This window comes from Gossypium arboreum, chromosome 5, assembly GCF_025698485.1.
Source record: "Gossypium arboreum isolate Shixiya-1 chromosome 5, ASM2569848v2, whole genome shotgun sequence".
Lineage (NCBI taxonomy): Eukaryota > Viridiplantae > Streptophyta > Magnoliopsida > Malvales > Malvaceae > Gossypium > Gossypium arboreum.
The window spans coordinates 62,048,454-62,067,177 of NC_069074.1; the positions used below are offsets into that span (position 1 = coordinate 62,048,454).

General features: G+C 35.3%; 1 non-coding gene across 1 annotated transcript; it reads left to right on the forward strand.

Moving 5' to 3' along the window:
* The first annotated feature begins 635 nt into the window (after positions 1 to 635).
* LOC128293457 (small nucleolar RNA R71) lies at positions 636 to 742 on the forward strand. Its single transcript, XR_008283639.1, has one exon. It is a non-coding gene; the product is annotated as a small nucleolar RNA R71 (small nucleolar RNA).
* The last annotated feature ends 17,982 nt before the right edge of the window (positions 743 to 18,724 follow it).

The window sequence follows — 18,724 nt, forward strand, 5'->3', positions numbered from 1 at the left end:
GAGCCCCTGGATTGATGTTTGTTGATTTTTGAGTGCTGTCTCGGTATTTTGAAAACGAGTTTCTGACACTAAGATGAATTTTGTTAGCATCTCCTCAAGGTTTGGTTTTTTTCTCTTGTTGGTAGGGTGGTTGTTGGAAGCCTGGAGGTGGTGGTCTCTAATTCCCTTGGCCTCCCCATAAAAAATTAGGGTGGTTCATCCAACCTGCATTGTAAGTATTGCTATAAGGATTGTTTTGAGATCGAGGATTGTTACCCATGTAATTTAACCGTTCGTTCTCCATGTTGTTGCCATAAGGTAGGTATTCTAAACTGCTTGATCCGCCTCCACTTGCTTCGCATTGCATTACTGGGTGAACCTGTGAAGAACTAAGGAACCCATCAATTTTCTTATTCAAGAGTTCTACTTGATTAGAGAGCATGGTGACAGTATCGATGTTATAAATGCCGACTGTTTTCATTAGCTTTATCCTCATGACTTGCCACTGATAGTTATTTAGTGACATCTCCTCCATAAATTCGTAAGCCACCTCAAGTGTCTTATTATTGATAGTTCTTCCAGCGGCTGCATCAATCATCTGCTGAGTCGAAGGATTCAGGTCATTATGAAACGTTTGAACCTGTAGCCAAAGCAGTAACCCATGGTGAGGGCACCTTCTCAAAACGTCCTTGTATCTCTCCCATGCATCGTAGAGTGTTTCTAAATCCATCTGCACAAAAGAAGAGATATCATTACATAATTTAGCTATTTTAGCCGGCGAAAAATATTTTAATAAAAACTTTTCGGTTATTTGTTCTCAACTAGTGATTGACCCTCGTGGTAACGAGTTCAACCATTGTTTAGCCTTGTTTATTAACGAAAAGGGAAACAACCGAAGGCGAATGGCGTCATCAGAAACGCCATTAATTTTAAAGGTATCACAAAATTCTAGGAAATTTTCCAAGTGAGCGTTGGAATCCTCGTCCTGCACACCATCAAACTGAAAAAACTGTTGTATCATTTGAATTGTGTTAGGTTTTAGCTCAAAATTATTTGCAGCAATAGCAGGTCTAACTATGTTGTTTCAGTTCCTGTTCAAATAGGTTTAGCATAATCATACATAGTGCGTGGAGCAGGATTCTGATTTACTAGATCAGCAGCAATCGCAGGAAGTAGCAGATTTTCTTGGGTTCCAGCCATCTCCTAGGTTGTGGTTGAAGTATCGTCCTCTTGCTCGTCCTCTGTGTATCTTAGGCTTTGCCTTATTTCTCTCCGGTTTCTGCGAACTATGCGGTCGATCTCACCATCAAAAAGTAGTGGTCCTGACGGGTTTCTTCTGGTCATAAACTAGAAAAACTTGTCAGAAGGAAATAAGAGAAAAATTAGAACATAAAATAAAAATTTAAATTATAATTAAAATTAAAGTGGCTAAAGTAATAAAAATCGAGTTTTCCTAATATCCTAGTTCCCCGGCAACGACACCAAAAACTTGATGCGTGATATTCGTAACAGGTTTTAAAGATTTATGAATGAAACGTTCTTAAGACTAACTTATTATCACGATTAAGGCAAGTGTACCTATCGAACAGTAGTACAGTTGAGCAAAACCGGATTGTCGAACCCAAAGGAACTACGAGTACTAGTATTTACTTTCTTTTTATTATCTATCCTAAAATTTAAGAGGTTTGGTTGCCTAAACTAATTACTAACTAAGAATGCACAGAAATAAAAACTTGGGAAAATACTTTTGGGAAAATTCGATTGATTGAGACAATACCTAAGGACAAATCCACCTAGACTTCACTTGTTATTTGACTCTGAATCAGACGATTTATTCATTTGACTTGATCCATAGAAATCCCTAAGTTATATTATTATCTCTCTTGAGACTAATAACGTCTAACCCTAGGTTGAATAATTGAAATCTCTTTCTAATTAACACCCTACAATTGCATTAACTCGATCTATGGATTCCCTTATTAGGTTTCTCCCTAATCCGGAAAAATCTTGTCGTCTTATCTCTAGGTGCGCAATCAACTCCGTTTAATTATGACAAATTTACTCTTAGACAGGGTCTATTCCTCCTCTGAATAAGAGCTTAACTTGAATCAATATCCTGGAATATCAAAACAAGAATTAAGAACACATAATTAAGAACAAGTCAAATATTTATCATACAATTCAGATAATAATAACAAGATCTGTCTTAGGTTTCATTCCCCTTAGGTATTTAGGGGTTTAGTTCATACTTATGAAAGAAAACATCTCAAAAGAATAAAGATAACAAAACATAAGAAAACCTAAAACTCCTGAAGGAACTTAAGGGAGATCTCCAGTCTTGATGATGAATTCGGCTCTTGAGATGGATCAATTGGCTTTCCTTGAGTAATTCCTTGCTTCCTACTTTGCGTCCCCCTTCCTAAGTGCCTCCTCAAGTGTTTAAATAGGCTTTGGAATGCCTAAGAGCCCTCAAAATTGGCCTTTTCCCAATTGGACTAAACTTGGGTTTGGCAGGGACATGCCCGTGTGCGATTACTGAAGGCCATGGTCAAGGCTGTTAAATGGACACGGGCGTGTGATCCACCGTGTAAGTCATGCTTCGATCTTGCCAAATTGACACGACCGTGTGACATGCCTATGTAAGGAAGTCCAGGTCGGGTTGTTTTCCCATGTGGGTCTATTTTCTCCATTTTCTCCGTTTTCGACCCGTTTCTCGCTCTTTTTACTCTCCTATTCTCTCCTAAGTATAAAACATGAAATTAAAGGATTATGAGCATCGAATTCACCAAATCTAAGGAGAAACCATCCATAAATGTGTTAAGCATGGGGTAAAAATATGTATAAATTACGGTTTATCACTCAATTTTGGCCTCGTAGACCCATATTAAGAATTTCTAGACTAAGATTGAAAAGTTTTAAATTCGATCAAATTTTATGATTTGAAATGATTGTATGCATGAGTTTAAGTCAAGTAATGTTGTAACAGCCCGATTTTGGGCCTAGCCGAAATAGTGGTATTGGGACCACAAATCCAAAGTTGGGAAAATTATTTTATTTTTTTATTTTGGAGTCATAGCATGTTATATTAGTGCATGAGAAATTTGGTAAGTTAAATTTGACGTTTGTGAACTCAATTGGGAAAAAAAAGACTAAATCGCATAAAATGAAAAAGCCCTAAATTGATAGCTAAAGGTGTCAAATAGCTAGAAAATAAAAATTGGAGGTTTTTAAAGGGCAATTAGACCCTATTGTGATAGTTTGGCCAGCCATGGGAGGTAAAAATGTTGAAAAGTCAACATTAGGTATGTTGATGACATACGATGTAATATAATAATACTCCAAGTGCATAGCCTTCATCTTTTTCATCTATTCTTTCTTATTAACCAAAATTTTTAGCAAGAAATGGGGTTTTAAGAGCTTGAAATTTTAGCAACTTTAAGCCTTCACAAGTAAGTGATTTTTATGACTTTTCTTGAATATTTTTGTACTTTTGAGACCCTTGAAGTATGAGCTTTCAAATGAGGGTACTATTTTACAAAATGATTAATAGTTTAGGGTTTTTCCATGAAAGGATTTGTAATTTTTGTTGAGTTTTTATGGAAAAGAAAGTGAGTCTTGGGTGTCTTATGACCAACTTTTGTAAAAGGTGTTAATATGAAAACACCTAAAAGGACTATATTGTATAAGTTGTAAAATAGATGATAAGTGTGTGAAATAACGGGAATTTGGAGCTTCTATAAGAGTAGAAAAGGTTCGGCTAGGCTTAAGGTGTGAAAAAATTCGATAAAAATTGATATTCGGGACTAGGGGTAAAATGGTCATTTTGTCAAAGCCTAGGGGCAAAATGGTAATTTTACCAAAGTTATAAATTTTTTATTTGCCTAATTTTAATTAGTGACTAAATAAGTACGTGTTGCTATTATAGATCAAGAAATATTGAATCCGAATCTAAACCGGGGGAAAGCCAAGCAAATCGACTAAATCGACTAGTCGCTACATTTTGTAATCCGAGGTAAGTTGTATGTAAATAATACAACTACAATGTTAATGTATGTGGTGAATTGTACTTGAGATTATTATAGCATGAATTTCTTGATTGTGGAATTGAGAAAGCATGATGGTAATAGAGATAGTAGAGTTCCCGTTTGAACCTAGGAAATAAATCGAATATTCATGTCATAACATATGAGTTATTGTGAGCTAGTGTAAGACATGTCTGGGACATGCATCGACCACATTATGAGAGCCAGTGTAAGACCATGTCTGGGGCATGACATCGGCATTGAGGCGAGTGCTAGTGTAAGACATGTCTGGGACATGCATCGGGCTCGAGACGTAAGCCAGTGTAAGACATGTCTGGAACATGCATCGGCTACGAGATGTGTCAGTATAAGACCTTGTCTGGGATATGGCATCGGCGCAGATATGCTAGAGCTTGTGTAAGACCATGTCTGGGACATGGCATCGGCATCTGTACCAATGTTTGAGGCTAAATGAGTATCCGATAATGTTCCAAATGATCCAACAGTAAAAGTATGATTTCAAGTTAACAAGGAAAGTATAACAGTGTTGTGAATGACACAGGTATTTATATGGTATGTATAAAATGTGAGCTCAATATATGCTATATAAGGTGTATTGACTATTGATTAGTAAGTTTTGCTTATGCCACTTGTGTATTATGATACTTGTTGATGAATGGTAAAGTTATGTTTTATATTTATTTATGTGCAACTTACTAAGCTTTATGCTTACTCCCTCTCCTTTTTCATTTTCTTATAGAGCCGCCTATTAGCTCAAGGATCAACAGAAGTCAGAGATATCAATCACACTATCAATCGAAGCTTTTGGTATAGTTTGATTTATATTTTTGAATATGGCATGTGTAGGGAACTAGACTTATGTTTTGTGTCTTTATAAGTTTGGCCAAATGTGTTGGTTTGGGATAAATCCCTCATTTGTATTAAGCCTTGAATGATGGCTAATATTCATTTTGATTTATATACAAAGATGTTATTTTCATAGATGTGTAAAATGCACACATGGAATGTTGTTTATTGTGGCTGAATTGGTTGCACGAGATAGCCTTGTATTGGTTTTGGTTCCTAATGTGTAGGTTGTGTAAATAAGAGTGGCAAAGAGGCTTGGTAAATAGCCTTATATTGTCCACACGGGTAGGCACACGGGCGCGTGTCTAGGCTGTGTGGTCCAACCGTGTATGCCCTACATGTAAAGATTTCAAGTCAGTATGCATGATAGTAAACACACGGGCAGTGACACGGTCGTGTGTCTCAACAGTGTGATGGACACAGCTCAGCACACTGGCGTGTGCCTTGGCTGTGTGACATTTTGGGGATGCTGACGTCAGAAATAGGATGTCCATGTTTTTGTAGATGGGTGTGTCATGGCCGTGTGAAGGACATAAGCCAGGGACACGCGTATGTGCCAGGCCGTGTGAAAACCTTTGTAGGTCTGCATTTAGAATTTATTAAACACGGGTGGAGGATAGAGGCATGTCCATGAATTGCCTGGGCCGTGTGAACCACATGGACCATCAGCATGACCATGTTGAATTAGTCACACAGGTGTGTTGCCCCTTCCACACGGGCGTGTGCCCCTGTATCTAGTAATGTTTTTCAGAGTCTGTGGAAAGATCCGAATCATTCCCGAATGGTTTTAAATGACAGTTGGAACCTCATAGGCCTTTGTTATGAAGTCCTTGATATAAAATCGGAAAAGTTTTAAATTTGACTAAAATATGATGACTAAGAAAAGGATGTTGTATGCGACTGAGCTAGATAACATCTCGTATTCTGTCCCAGCATAGGGCACGAGTCTGGGGTGTTACAAATGCCTCATGCCTAGTCCCGGCCTTAGACTCGGGTAAGGGGTGTTACATCACTAGTATCCTATCTATTCCTAAGGTTCAATTGAGATTCTTACTGTGTCAATGCTTTGTCAATAGATTCTGTAGTGTTATAATATCACAATTATAATATTTAAGCATATAACACATATAACATTAAGCTTATTAATCATACAAACTTATCTCGGTTCACAAAAACGATGAAATAGGTCGATTAGTCGAGTACTTTGTTTTTCCCCAGATCTAGATTCGAATTTCACTTTACTTGATCTATATAATATCAAATTTAGCTTATTTAATTATCACTCTATTCAATTTAATCCAAAAACACTTATTAAGCACATTTACACTTTTACCCCAAGTATTTCAAAACTTTTACAATTTAGTCATTATTTCATAAAAACACCAATTAATACAATTTGATACTAACCCATGCTAGCCGAATATTCCTAATACACATATCAGCCCATATATTTCATTTATTTCACAATTTACCCACAAACTTTTCATATTTCTCAATTAAATCCCTAATTTGCATTTTCATTAAAAATCACTTAACAAAACTTGTATAACTATCATCAAACATTTATAATCTATCATCAATCATTAAAATACATGTTTATTCATCAATGAAAACATCCTAAATCTTTAACATTTTTGCAAAATAGTCCCTGGGCTAGCTAGACTAAGCTGCAACAATCTTAAAAACATAGAAATCATTAAAAACCGAGTCAAAATCACTTACCAATTAAGCAATGCAATGATCGAACCCTAAATGGCTTTTCATGGATGTTTTATTCTTTTCAAATTTCGATAGGGAGGATGATAACTAATAAAATGTGGTTTTTGTTTTATTTATTTTTTGTTTATTTACATACTTACTTAATTAACCTTAGGTATAAAACATTATAATCACTTAATGCATGTCCATAATTGTCCACTCATATTAACAATGGTATATTTACCAAATATGGAACTCCACTATTTAATTTCATAGCTATTAGATACCATTAGCCAAAAGAACATAAGTTTTCCACTTTACGTGATTTAGTCCTTTTTTTCAAATTAAGCATTCAAATGACAAAATTTCTTAACAAAAATCTCACACAAACATACTATCATGCTGTAGAGCTTAAAATAATCAAATAATTATTTTTACTTTAGATTTGTGGTCCCGAAACCATTGTTCTGATTTGACCAAAAATGGACCGTTACAACATAATTGCGCCGACACACACTCATGCAGCGACAGCCTTTGGCTAGATTGATTTTTCTAATGCTTGTTTTGGAGTGTTCCCTCTTGAACATTCCATACTACACCCACTTTGGAGTGTCTCTAATTGATAACTATTTATATTTAAGCAGCTGGAAAAATTAGATTCATTCAAGATTTAAGGAATGATAGCAGTCATCCATTACTAGTGCAACCTAATCCATTCATCAAAGAATTGAAGCTACTACCTTCTATCAAAATTATCCAACTCATTCATTGATAATTCACATTATTCAAGAATTAAGCATCGAATGCAACAAAAAATTTTGAACAATTTTCATTAACTATAATTAAAACTTGCATGCTTTATTACCGAAAAAAAATTGAAATGTGGGTGCATTTCCAAGCTCCATGTGCATTCTCCCAAACTTAAAGTTTGCATTGTCCCTAATGCAATAACATGAAAATGTAATGACAATAAGAATGCAATGACAATGTGTACTAACAAAATGAAAATTACAACTGCATGCAATGCATGAATACTAAAGCTAAAAGTTAAAATAAACTAACTCAGTTTTCCTCGGCCAGCAATGTGGTTGCATGATATTTCTTCTTCCTCCTCTTTTTCTTCTCCTTCTTGTGCTTTTTGTCTCTGAAGTGTTTTCTCTTCTTTTCTTTGGGCTTTGCACGGTCCTCGGGTCGGTCCTTAGTTTCTGGCGCTGCCCCAGCATCGGTTGCTTCTTATATAGGAGGGGTTACCTTTAGTGGTCTAGTATAGATCACTATCACCAATGACTTATCGATAAATCCCAAGTGCATCGACAATGGTACCTAATTATTCTGATAAAATAAAAAAGAGTAAAACAAACTTGAATAGAAACAAAAATAAAATAAAATTACATAATGATAAATTCCATAAAAATTAAAATTTTTCGACCAATTTAATGGTCACTGCCTGCTCTTGATCAATATTCCCAAAATAATGTTTCAATCACTGGCCATTCACTTTAAACTGGTGTCCATCATATAAACCTCTGATTGTGACCACACCATGACGGAAATACTTCGATAACTTTGAAAGGCCCATACCAACGAGAATGCAGTTTACCCAGGTGCAGTTTTAGTCTAGAATTGAATAATAAAACTTTTTGACCCTCGATAAATTGTCAGTGCAAAATGATTCTATCATGCCATCGTTTCATTTTTTCCTTGTAAATTGCAGCGTTTTCATAGGCATTTCACCTAATCTCCTCTAGTTGAGTGATATCCAATAACCTTTTCTTTCCAGCTGCTTCATAGTCCCTGTTCACTTGCTTAATTGCCCATATTGCTTTGTGTTCCAGTTTGATTGGCAAGTGACATGCTTTCCCAAAAACCAATTGATATGGAAACATCCCTAATGGAGTTTTGTATGCTATTTGCAATGCCCATAATGCGTCATCCAATCGGAAAGACTAATCTTTTCTCGAAGGGTCTACAACCTTCACAAGAATGTTCTTAATTTGTCAATTCGATACTTCAGCTTGTCCATTAGTTTGCGGATAATAAGTAGTAGCCATTCTATGATTAACTCCATATCTCTTCAGTGCGATTGCCACTTGGTTGCAATGAAAGTGTGTACCCTGATCATTAATTAATGCCTTTGGTGTGCCGAAGCAGGTGAATATATGCTTGTGAAAAAATTTTAGCACTGTCTTTATATCATCCTTTGGGACTGCAACAGCTTCAACCTACTTCGAGACGTAGTCAACAACTAATAATATATAAAGATTTCCAAATGAACTTAGAAACAGTCCCATCAAATCCATACCCCAAACATCGAATAATTCGACCTCCATAATTGGCTGCTACAACATTTCATTGCATCGAGATATATAACCAGTGCACTGACACCTATCGCATTGATTTACAAAATTGTGGGCATCTTTGAATAATGACGGCCAGTAGAATCCTAATTGCAGAACTTTAGCAACAGTGCTCATACCACCGAAATGACCTCCATAAGGAGCATCATGGCAATGTTTCAAGATTGAAAACATCTCTTGTTCTGAAACACAACGTCGAATGATGTTGTCATTGCATACCTTGAATAAATACGACACATTCCAATGATACTTCACTACATCACGAAGAAATCCTTTTTTTATGTCCTGTGCACCCAATGGGAGTTTTCCGCATACTAAATAATTAACCAGATCTGCATACCAAGGGGTTGCAGCTACAACAAATAACTTCTCGTCTAGGAATGCGTTGATAATTTGAAGTATGTTTCCATCTTCGTTGCCAACTTCCAATCGAGATAGATGGTCTGTAACTTGATTTTTTGAACCCTTACGGTCTTTTATCTCGATGTTGAATTCTTGCAACAATAAGATCCAGTGTATCAGTCTTGGTTTTGTAACCTTCTTGGCAGAAAGATACCTCAACACCGAGTGATTAGTAAATACAGTAACCTTTGCACCGACAAGGTAAGAGCGAAACTTATCGAAAGCAAAGACTATAGCCAACAACTCTTTCTCTGTAGTGGTATAGTTGATTTGAGCCTCTGTAATAGTTTTGCTAGCATAATAAATGGCGTGAAATATTTTTCCCTTACATTGTCCTAGAATAGCACCCATAGTAAAGTCACTTGCATCGCACATAAATTCAAAAGGTTGAGACCAATCAGGTGCAACAACAATGGGTGCATTTACTAGCTGCGTCTTCAATTGAATAAATGCATCTAGACCTACATCATCAAAGAATAATTTCTGAGAAATCTCTAATAAATCTTTGGTAAAAACCTTCATGCCCAAGAAAACTACGAATACCTTTCATGTTTGTTGGTGCAGGTAATTTTTCAATAATTTCCACTTTAGTTTTGTCGACTTCAATTCCTTGACGAGAGATACGATGGCCTAACACAATGCCTTCAGTTGTCAAGAAATGACATTTTTCCTAATTTAAAACAAGATGTGTGTCTTCACATCGCTGCAATAATTTATCGAAATTGTTAGCGCAATGATCAAAATCATTCTCATAGACTGAGAAATCATCTATAAAAACCTCTAAAGAGTCTTCAATCATGTCCGAGAATATTGCCATCATGCACCTTTGAAATGTGGCTGGTCATTGTAAAGACCAAAAGGCATATGACTAAAAGCAAAAGTACTAAAATGACAGATGAAAGTTGTTTTCTCTCTATCCTTTGGTGCAATAGTGATTTGATTGTACCTAGAATAGTTGTCTAAGAAGCAGTAATAGGCTTTTTTAACAAGCTTATCCAACATTTGGTTAATGAAAGGAAGTGGGAAGTGGTCCTTCCTTGTGGCAGCATTAAGTTTGCGATAATCTATATAGACTCAACATCCCGTAGGAATGTGTGTAGGAATTAATTCATCCTTGTCATTGCTAAACATAGTGATGCCACTTTTCTTAGCAACGCATTGAACTGGACTTACCCAAGTGCTATCAACAATAGGGTAAATAATTCCAGCATCAAGCCATTTTATAATTTCTTTCTTAATAAATTCCTTCATCTTCTCGTTTAATCTTTTTTGTTTCTCAATCGATTACTTGCCTTCATCTTCCAACTTGATCTTGTGCATGCCAAAAGATGGAGTAATGCCTCAGATCTCAAAAATACTCCAAGAAATAGCTCATTTATGTTGCTTGAGAATATGAACCAATTTCTCTTCTTGAGTTACATCCAGTGTTGCAGAGACAATAACTGGGAGAGTATTGTGATCACCTAAAAAGACATAAGATGAGGAGGTAGTGGTTTCAATTATAGAGTAGAAGCTCCTTCAATAGATGGTTTAAAAATTGGGGTTGTTCTATTGGCTAGGTCTAAGGATTCAATCTGCTATCCATGCTTGAGTTTAAGATTATTAGCTTTAACCATGCTGTCACAATCATCTAAGGACTAGGCATCAGATGTCACTGCAAACTTTTCAAAAAGTATTGTACTTTGGTCATTGAATTCTTCCTCCATTAGATCATCCAGCACATCGACAGTATGGCATTCTTCTTTGTCCTTGCATTGAATAGATTCAAAAACACTGAAAGTGACTTACTTGTCATTAAGTCGCATGGTTAGTTCACCTTTGTAAACATCAATAAGAGTTCAGCTAGTGGCTAAAAATGGCTATCCCAAGATTATAGGAACCTCATTGTCTGCCTCACAATCAGGTATGATAAAATTAGCCGAAAAAATGAATTTATCCACACAAACTAAGACATCTTTGATTTTCCCTTCAAGTTAAGCCAAAGATTGATTAGCTAGTTGTAATATCACTGCAATTGGTTTTATGTGACCAATTCCTAACTTTCTGAAAGTTGATAGCGGTATTAGGTTAATACTAGCCCCTAAGTCGCATAAAGCCTTGCCTAAATATGATTTCCCATTAAACATGAGATAGTAAAGCTCCTAGGATCTTTCATTTTGAGGGGGCAACTTATTTGTCAAAAGAGCACTATAGCCCTCTGTGAGTGCAATAATTTCCATGTCACTAAGCTTCTTCTTCTTAGACAAGAGCTCCTTCATAAATTTTCCATAATTTAGAACTTGCATAAGAGTGTCTACTAAAGGAATATTGACCTGAATTTGCTTCAGTAACTGTTGGTATTGTTTGTTATGCTCATTTTCCTTGAATCTTTGTGGGAAAGGTAAAGGCATTGATACATCTGATTGTGCCGACATCTTTGATTGCGTCAACAATTTTGAGGGTTGAACATTAGGCATATGAATGACAATTTGTGGAACTTCTTTGTCTTGTGCATGGACAAGCTTATCAGATTCAACCTTTTCACTAGGGATCACTTCACCAGTATCTTGAGGTGTTATAGTAGATTCTATAATTGGCTTGCCAGTTTGTTTACCACTTCTAAGAGTGATAGCCTTACAATGTTCTTTTCCCCTCGGACTAGGATTTTTCGTGTCACTAGGTAGTGAGCCTGGTAGTCGAGTATTTAGATTTGAAGCAAGTTGTCCTAATTGTGCCTCTAATTCTCGAATGGAAGATGAATTCCCTTGTACGATAGCTTCTGTGTGAGTAATATGCTCCCGCATTAACGTCTCAAGAGTTGCTAATGGGTTAGAAGTAGAAGCTTAAGTGTATAGTTATTGTAGATGTCCTTGAACATGCTTATTCAGTATTGAAGAGTGTTGTGGCTGCATAAGATTTTGGTGTGGATGTGTCTGACCTTGTTGTGGATACATCTGAGTGTGCTGATTGTAGTTCTGCTAATGGGAATTATAATTCCCTTGTCTTGAATTATAATTGCCTTAAGTAGATGTATTCCCATATCTGAATGTCGTAGGATTTTGTCCAGTATTCTGAGTTCCCTAAAATGGTTGGTTGTGTACAGAGTTGTTGTCAGAGTTACCATAAGAATTATTGCAGATGTTACTAATATAATAGGCATCCTCTGCATGTTGTGGACAATCTTCATAGCTATGGTTGTCACTACAAATCTCATAACAAAAAGTAGGGGCATCAACGTCCCTTGCATATTTTTAATCATGTTTGTGTGAGAAGAAACTTGAGCACTTAGTGCGATTATTGCATCCAATTCAATAACTCCTGGAGTAGCTTTTGCTTGTGTAGCTCTAGAAATTGGTTATTGATAATTATTTTGAGCTATTCTCTCAAGAATTTCAATTGCTTCATTATAAGTACAATTCAATAAAGGTCCATTGGCTGATGCGCCGACAAGATTCCTCATGTGTGAATTCAACCCATTATAAAAAATCTCAATTTGTATTTCCTATTGAATGCCGTGCATGGGGAAACGTCGAAGCAAAGATTTATAACGCTCCCAGGTAGTGTGAAGATTCTCATCATCCAGTTGATGATAAGTTATAATATCATTTTGAAGATGAGCATTCATTGTTGGCAGGTTAAATTGCAAAACAAATTATGTTGCTAGTGCATTCCAAGAAGTAATTGATCTGGCAAGTAGCCCAAAAAACCAAGTACGGGCTCTCCCTGTAAGGAATAAGGAAATAACTGCATCTTCGAGGCATCATCAGGAACGCCTTGTTGACTAAAGGAAATATAGATCAATAAAAATGATTTAAGATGTTCTCTCGCATCTTCATGTGGCAGTCCAACAAAATTTCCATTAGAATTCAACATTTGAAGCATTAATGGCTTGAGTTCAAAATTCCAAGCTTATTTTTGCTGGCCTAACAACTCCCAAATGTCAACCATCCAAGACAGGAACTACAAAATCTCTTATAGTCCTATTTTGTATGTGAGCATCTTGCAGCAACAATGGGTTATTAACATTTTGCTATTGCATCGGGGGTATGGCTGCATTGTCCCCTGGTAGAGCCATATTTATTTGTTCTTGAAGTCTACTCCGAACAAATTTTTCAATTTTTGGATCAAAATCGGCAAGAAAATCTGACTTGCTTTAGGTCATAAAACACTTAGAATGAAGTTGAAGAAATAACAATAAAGAAAAACTAGTTAGTGAATACTAAATATTATATAAGGAAAATAAAGTGCAAAAAACACAAAAACAAAAAAAAATCAAACAAATGCCGTACCCGGAAACGGCGCCAAAACTTGGTCGGTTGTTTAACGTCACAGCAATAATGTGCAAGCATACATTGTTGATACAAGTATAGTAAATAGATGTGAGTCTGCTAGATATATATCCCACATGGATGGTTGTCTTTTGTCTATTAATGTCGGTGCAATAACTAGATAGAAGCAAGATAAATTGTGAGGATAGTTGTCGGAGCAATAACCTAAAAACAATAAAATAAAATATGATAATGATAAACTAGGATCCCCAACATGAATCTTTAGCAGAATACTAAGTTCTCACAAGGTATAAAAGGATATGTGATTGTCGAGGCAATAAATTTCAATGTATATCTTACCAAGCGTCACTGATCTATTTAAACTAAGACTTAAACATGTACATTAACCCCACCTTCCGATGATGGCAATATGACACTATTAAGAACAAGTGGATTAAATTCCTCTGATCCTCAAGCAACTTCCGTTGTCATGGTTGCTAGCTTGAACTGTCACTGCACCTTCCAGTGCCAGTGACTGTAATAACACTTCCATGCTAAAAACATTCAAACCCAAAGATTAAACCATAGAAGTAAGATTAAATAAAATAACATTAAACCCATAAATCATGTGTACTTCCATACTAACATGAAATCGAAAGTAATCACTGGTGTTCAAAAAGAAAAAAAATAGAAGAAACAATTGGAGAATACTATTCCTAGACAACTCGACTTGAATCTATCTATTCCCTCTTGTGTCACACTTAGGGCTTCTCGTCAAAAGCTGGTCTACATCCTTTTCACATCAGTTCACCCGTCGGAGCTTAAGCCACCATAGTCGAAAACTTCACGAGGTAAGTTGAAGAAGATGATCCAAAAAGCTCACTCCCTCTATTTTTCTTCTCACGTTAACCTTTTATGTCATCCTCCAACAGTACATGTGTCCTTTCCTTAGAATTATTCTATAACAGTCCGGTTTTGACCCTAGTCAGAATAGTGGTTTCGGGACCACAGATCTGAGTCTGAAAAAAATATTTTAATATTATTTTCTGTGTCCATGATGAATGAATATGCATCTGTGAAATTTCTGTGATTTAATTTGTCTGTTTCTTTGCTTAATTATGAAAAAGGATTTAATCGCATAAAGGGTGAAAGTTGTATGCTAAATTTTTTAAAGTGTTTAATAGCTATGAAACATTAATAAGGGTCCTTACATGCCAATTATTCCATTAATATTAATGGTGGACAATGATGGACATTAGTTGGTAAAAATTCAATGATATATGCCATGGGCAAAATGGTAAAGTATGAAATAAATAGAGTAAATTAATGAATAAAAAAAAGGGGCATGCAAAAACTCTTCGTTAAGCCAAAATTAAGAGAAAGAAGATGCCATTGAAGCATTTTGATGTTCGGCTAGTGCATGTCTAAATATGTGAGCTTATTTTGATCTATTTTTGATGATTTTTACGTTTCTGTGATCGTTGCTTCGTGTTCTACTGAGCCCATATCTGAATTTATGTTTCTGTTAATGATTTCATGAAATGCCATTGTTGATATCATGAGTTTTGTGATGTTTTTGGATCAATTATGAAGGCTTGGTAGATGGTTCACAAGTTTTGTCTTTGAATTTTCGATGAAATTGAGCTATTTGGGCTAAATTGTGAAAATAATGTTTTGGGGGACAAAAATGTGAAATAAACATGTTTTGTAGGTTTATATAGAAGCCATGAAATTTTGGCTAGCCCTTATTGCAAAGAAATTTTGCATATTTGTGATTTTGTGAAAAATGGACTGAATTGTCAAAATGTGAAAATGTAAGGGCTAAAATGCAAAATGCCCTAATTATGTGTTCATGGGTTATTTTGAGTGAAATGAATAATTGAATTGTTGAATTTAAATTGTATTAGATCAAGGACAAAGAAAATCGGACTTGGATCGAGGGAAATCCAAGATAGTTGAATAGTCGACTCGTTTCCTTCCAAAATTCGTACGAAGTAAGTCAAATTACAATTTCGTGTTAAATTGACTAAATTCTGCAATATAAACTGTAATCTGTATTGAACAACCTTGAGAGCCTGATGAATGAATTCCAAGTAAATTCCAATAATATGTTAGTATTTGAAAAGCTCTGTATGTCACTAAAGAAACGTTTACATCAATCTGAGATATTGTGTAAGACCGTGTCTGGGACACATGCCTCGATTTGGGATTTTACGTGTAAGACCATGTCTAGGACATTGGCATCATATCTAATTTCGTGTAAGACCTTGTCTGGGATAGAAGCATCGATACTGAATTACATGTAAGACCACGTCCAGGACGTCAGCATTGTACTCGTTTATGAGTATCTGTACCGTTTCTGACCTATCTGATGATAAAGTACGAGATATGGGAATGAATATATGAAATGTATAATCTACACAGGTACATTTGTATCATACTAAATTTCTAAATATGAAATATTCTATTTCTGAGAAGTAATGAATATGAAGTATATACGAAATAATAGAAATGAAATATGATATGTATACAAGCAAATGAGCATGGTTAGGCTCATGATTTATTATGTGAAATGATTATGAATTCTTATTAATGACTTTTACTTTATATGCTTTAATAGTTCGACTCGTTGAATTTGGCTTACTAAGCTCTTTGTAGCTTACTCTATGTGATTTCTGTCTGTTTTACAGTTATTGTAGCTACTGAAGGCTCGGGGATAGTCAAGGATCATCACCACACTACTGAACTCATTTTGGTACTTTTGAAAGTGTAAATATGTCTAAGTATGGCATGTATAGGTTAGAATGTCTATGTATTTAAAGCTTTGATATATATATATATATATATATATATATATATGTTATGCCATGAGAGTTGGCTAGCAAATGATATGTTTGTGCATAGTTTTGATATTTGGTTGGTAATGCCTAATGGTGTATGTTGGTAATGTTTTATGATCTAATATGAATTGGTCATTTTAAACATGGAATTGGCTGAAAATTGTGGCATGAATGTTGTTTAATTTTACTTGTAGGAATGACTCAAATAGGGGTGACAAGTTGGCTTAAATCAAGCCTGCATTGTGCCACACGGTTAGGAACCATGGGCTTGTCTTGTCACCGTGTATGTAAAGTAGTAACCTCTTAAGATCCACATGGGCGTGTTATTTGGCCGTGGGCTCAAGTCAGTAACTAGCTAAGTTTCACACGGCCATAGCACACAGGCATATCTATTGGCCGTGGGTAAAAGTCAGTATGTAAGCCTTGTTTGGCACGACTAGTTCACATGGGTGTGTGACTTCAACAGAATTGAAAAATTTTCTGAGTTTTGAAATTTATGAATGTGTTCGGTTTAATCTTGAATGTCCTTAAAAGTATGTTTTAGGTCTTGTAGACCATCATAAGGGATGAATGGTTGATGATTGCATATGTACTAATATTATGTGATTCTGAATTAGTCTGAAATGTTCTGTCTATTTGGTAATGCCTCGTAACCCTAATCTGATGACAGTTACGGGTTAGGGGTGTTACATATTCTGTCCTTTGTACGTATAGGTTGGTTATACCATACTGGACAACTCATGTATTTTTAGTTCTTATGTGGACAGTTGTCAAGTACGGCAACAATTCTCAACTCAATCTGTAATTAACTCATGCAGTGACATTGATGCAAAGAGATAGAAAAATTAAGGATAAAATAGGCTAGGATTCATTGATTTATAAAATGCAATTTACTAAACTAAAAATACTAAAACATATGCTAAGGATAACTAAATGGGAGCAATTTAACCAATAAGTAAGGAGGAAAACCTATGTAGGAGGAAAACCTATGTTCTTTCTAGTGCTATCACACATTCTATAAATAAACATTAATAAGACTTCTTATTAATCGAATAACCAAATAAGTAGAACAAGGTTCTTACAAACATTTTGTCTTATTGGATATGTAAAATCATATAAATTTTGAATGTGAATTTTACCTAACTATACATATTCTAACCCTAGTCGCTCCGTTATATGCATGATACTGCAACGTTGACTTCCACTAGGAATTCATGTGGCCTGGCTTGGTCCCTTTCCACAGACTTTTATTTCAACCTAATCCTATAGTCAAAGCAAAACCAACTTATAAGTTCAAATGAACTTAGTAAAGATCCATACATTAAAACTTCTAAGTAACATTTGGAATTTTCAGATATAACACATTTTTGATATCATTAAACTCTTTGAGTTCACTAGAAGATTTCCACAAATAAAGTGGCATTGGCAATGGCTACACATTCTTCTTGAGCAACACTTTGGCAGATAACTGTGACGACTTTAAATGCAGTCGTATGCTTTCTGACCACCTTTTTCCAAGATATGACTTTATCAAGCTTCATCTTAGACTTATATTCTTCTTTTCTAATTTGACTAATGAGAAAATAAATAGCCACACAGACAAGTACACGAAATCCTAGCTAGCTTAGTGTGCTTATAGAAGGTTAACCAATATGGAAAACCATTACCCAGACGCCCTCACTCATGTTGAACTTGACATCAACATGCCGTACTTTCATGACCATTATCCTTGTATAGCTTTACTTGTACGTATACCCTTTCAGAGAAAAATAACCCATATGGTCACATACTGATTCACGATGAAATGTGAATGCATACACAGTCGTTAGCAAGTAATAGGTAAAAAAGAGAGCATCATCACCACAAAGACTGTGATTAAATTAATAATTGTAAAATTAATATTCACAAGTTGGTTAAGAAAACATAATATCTTAAGGTGATGGATGTTAAAACTAAATTAATCAACTATATGCAAATGAATTAACCTAAATGTAATTTAAAATGCAATGGGATGGTTTAGCAACAATTTCACAAGACTTAACAACAATAACATGAATAAGCTAGAACATTTACAACTTCTTAATTTAATTCATTCATCATCATGCTTAACAAATGTTCCAGAAAAATTTTCATGGTAACTTGATCATTCATTAACTTGGAATCTAATATAAATTCCTTTGAAATCTTATACTTAGGAGAACATGCATATTTCTATGTCAATATTTAACTAAGGATTTCTTAAAATTTATGTGAAGTAATAGGGACTAGGTCGGCTTGAAACAATTGAATCATATAAACCTACAGTTATGCAA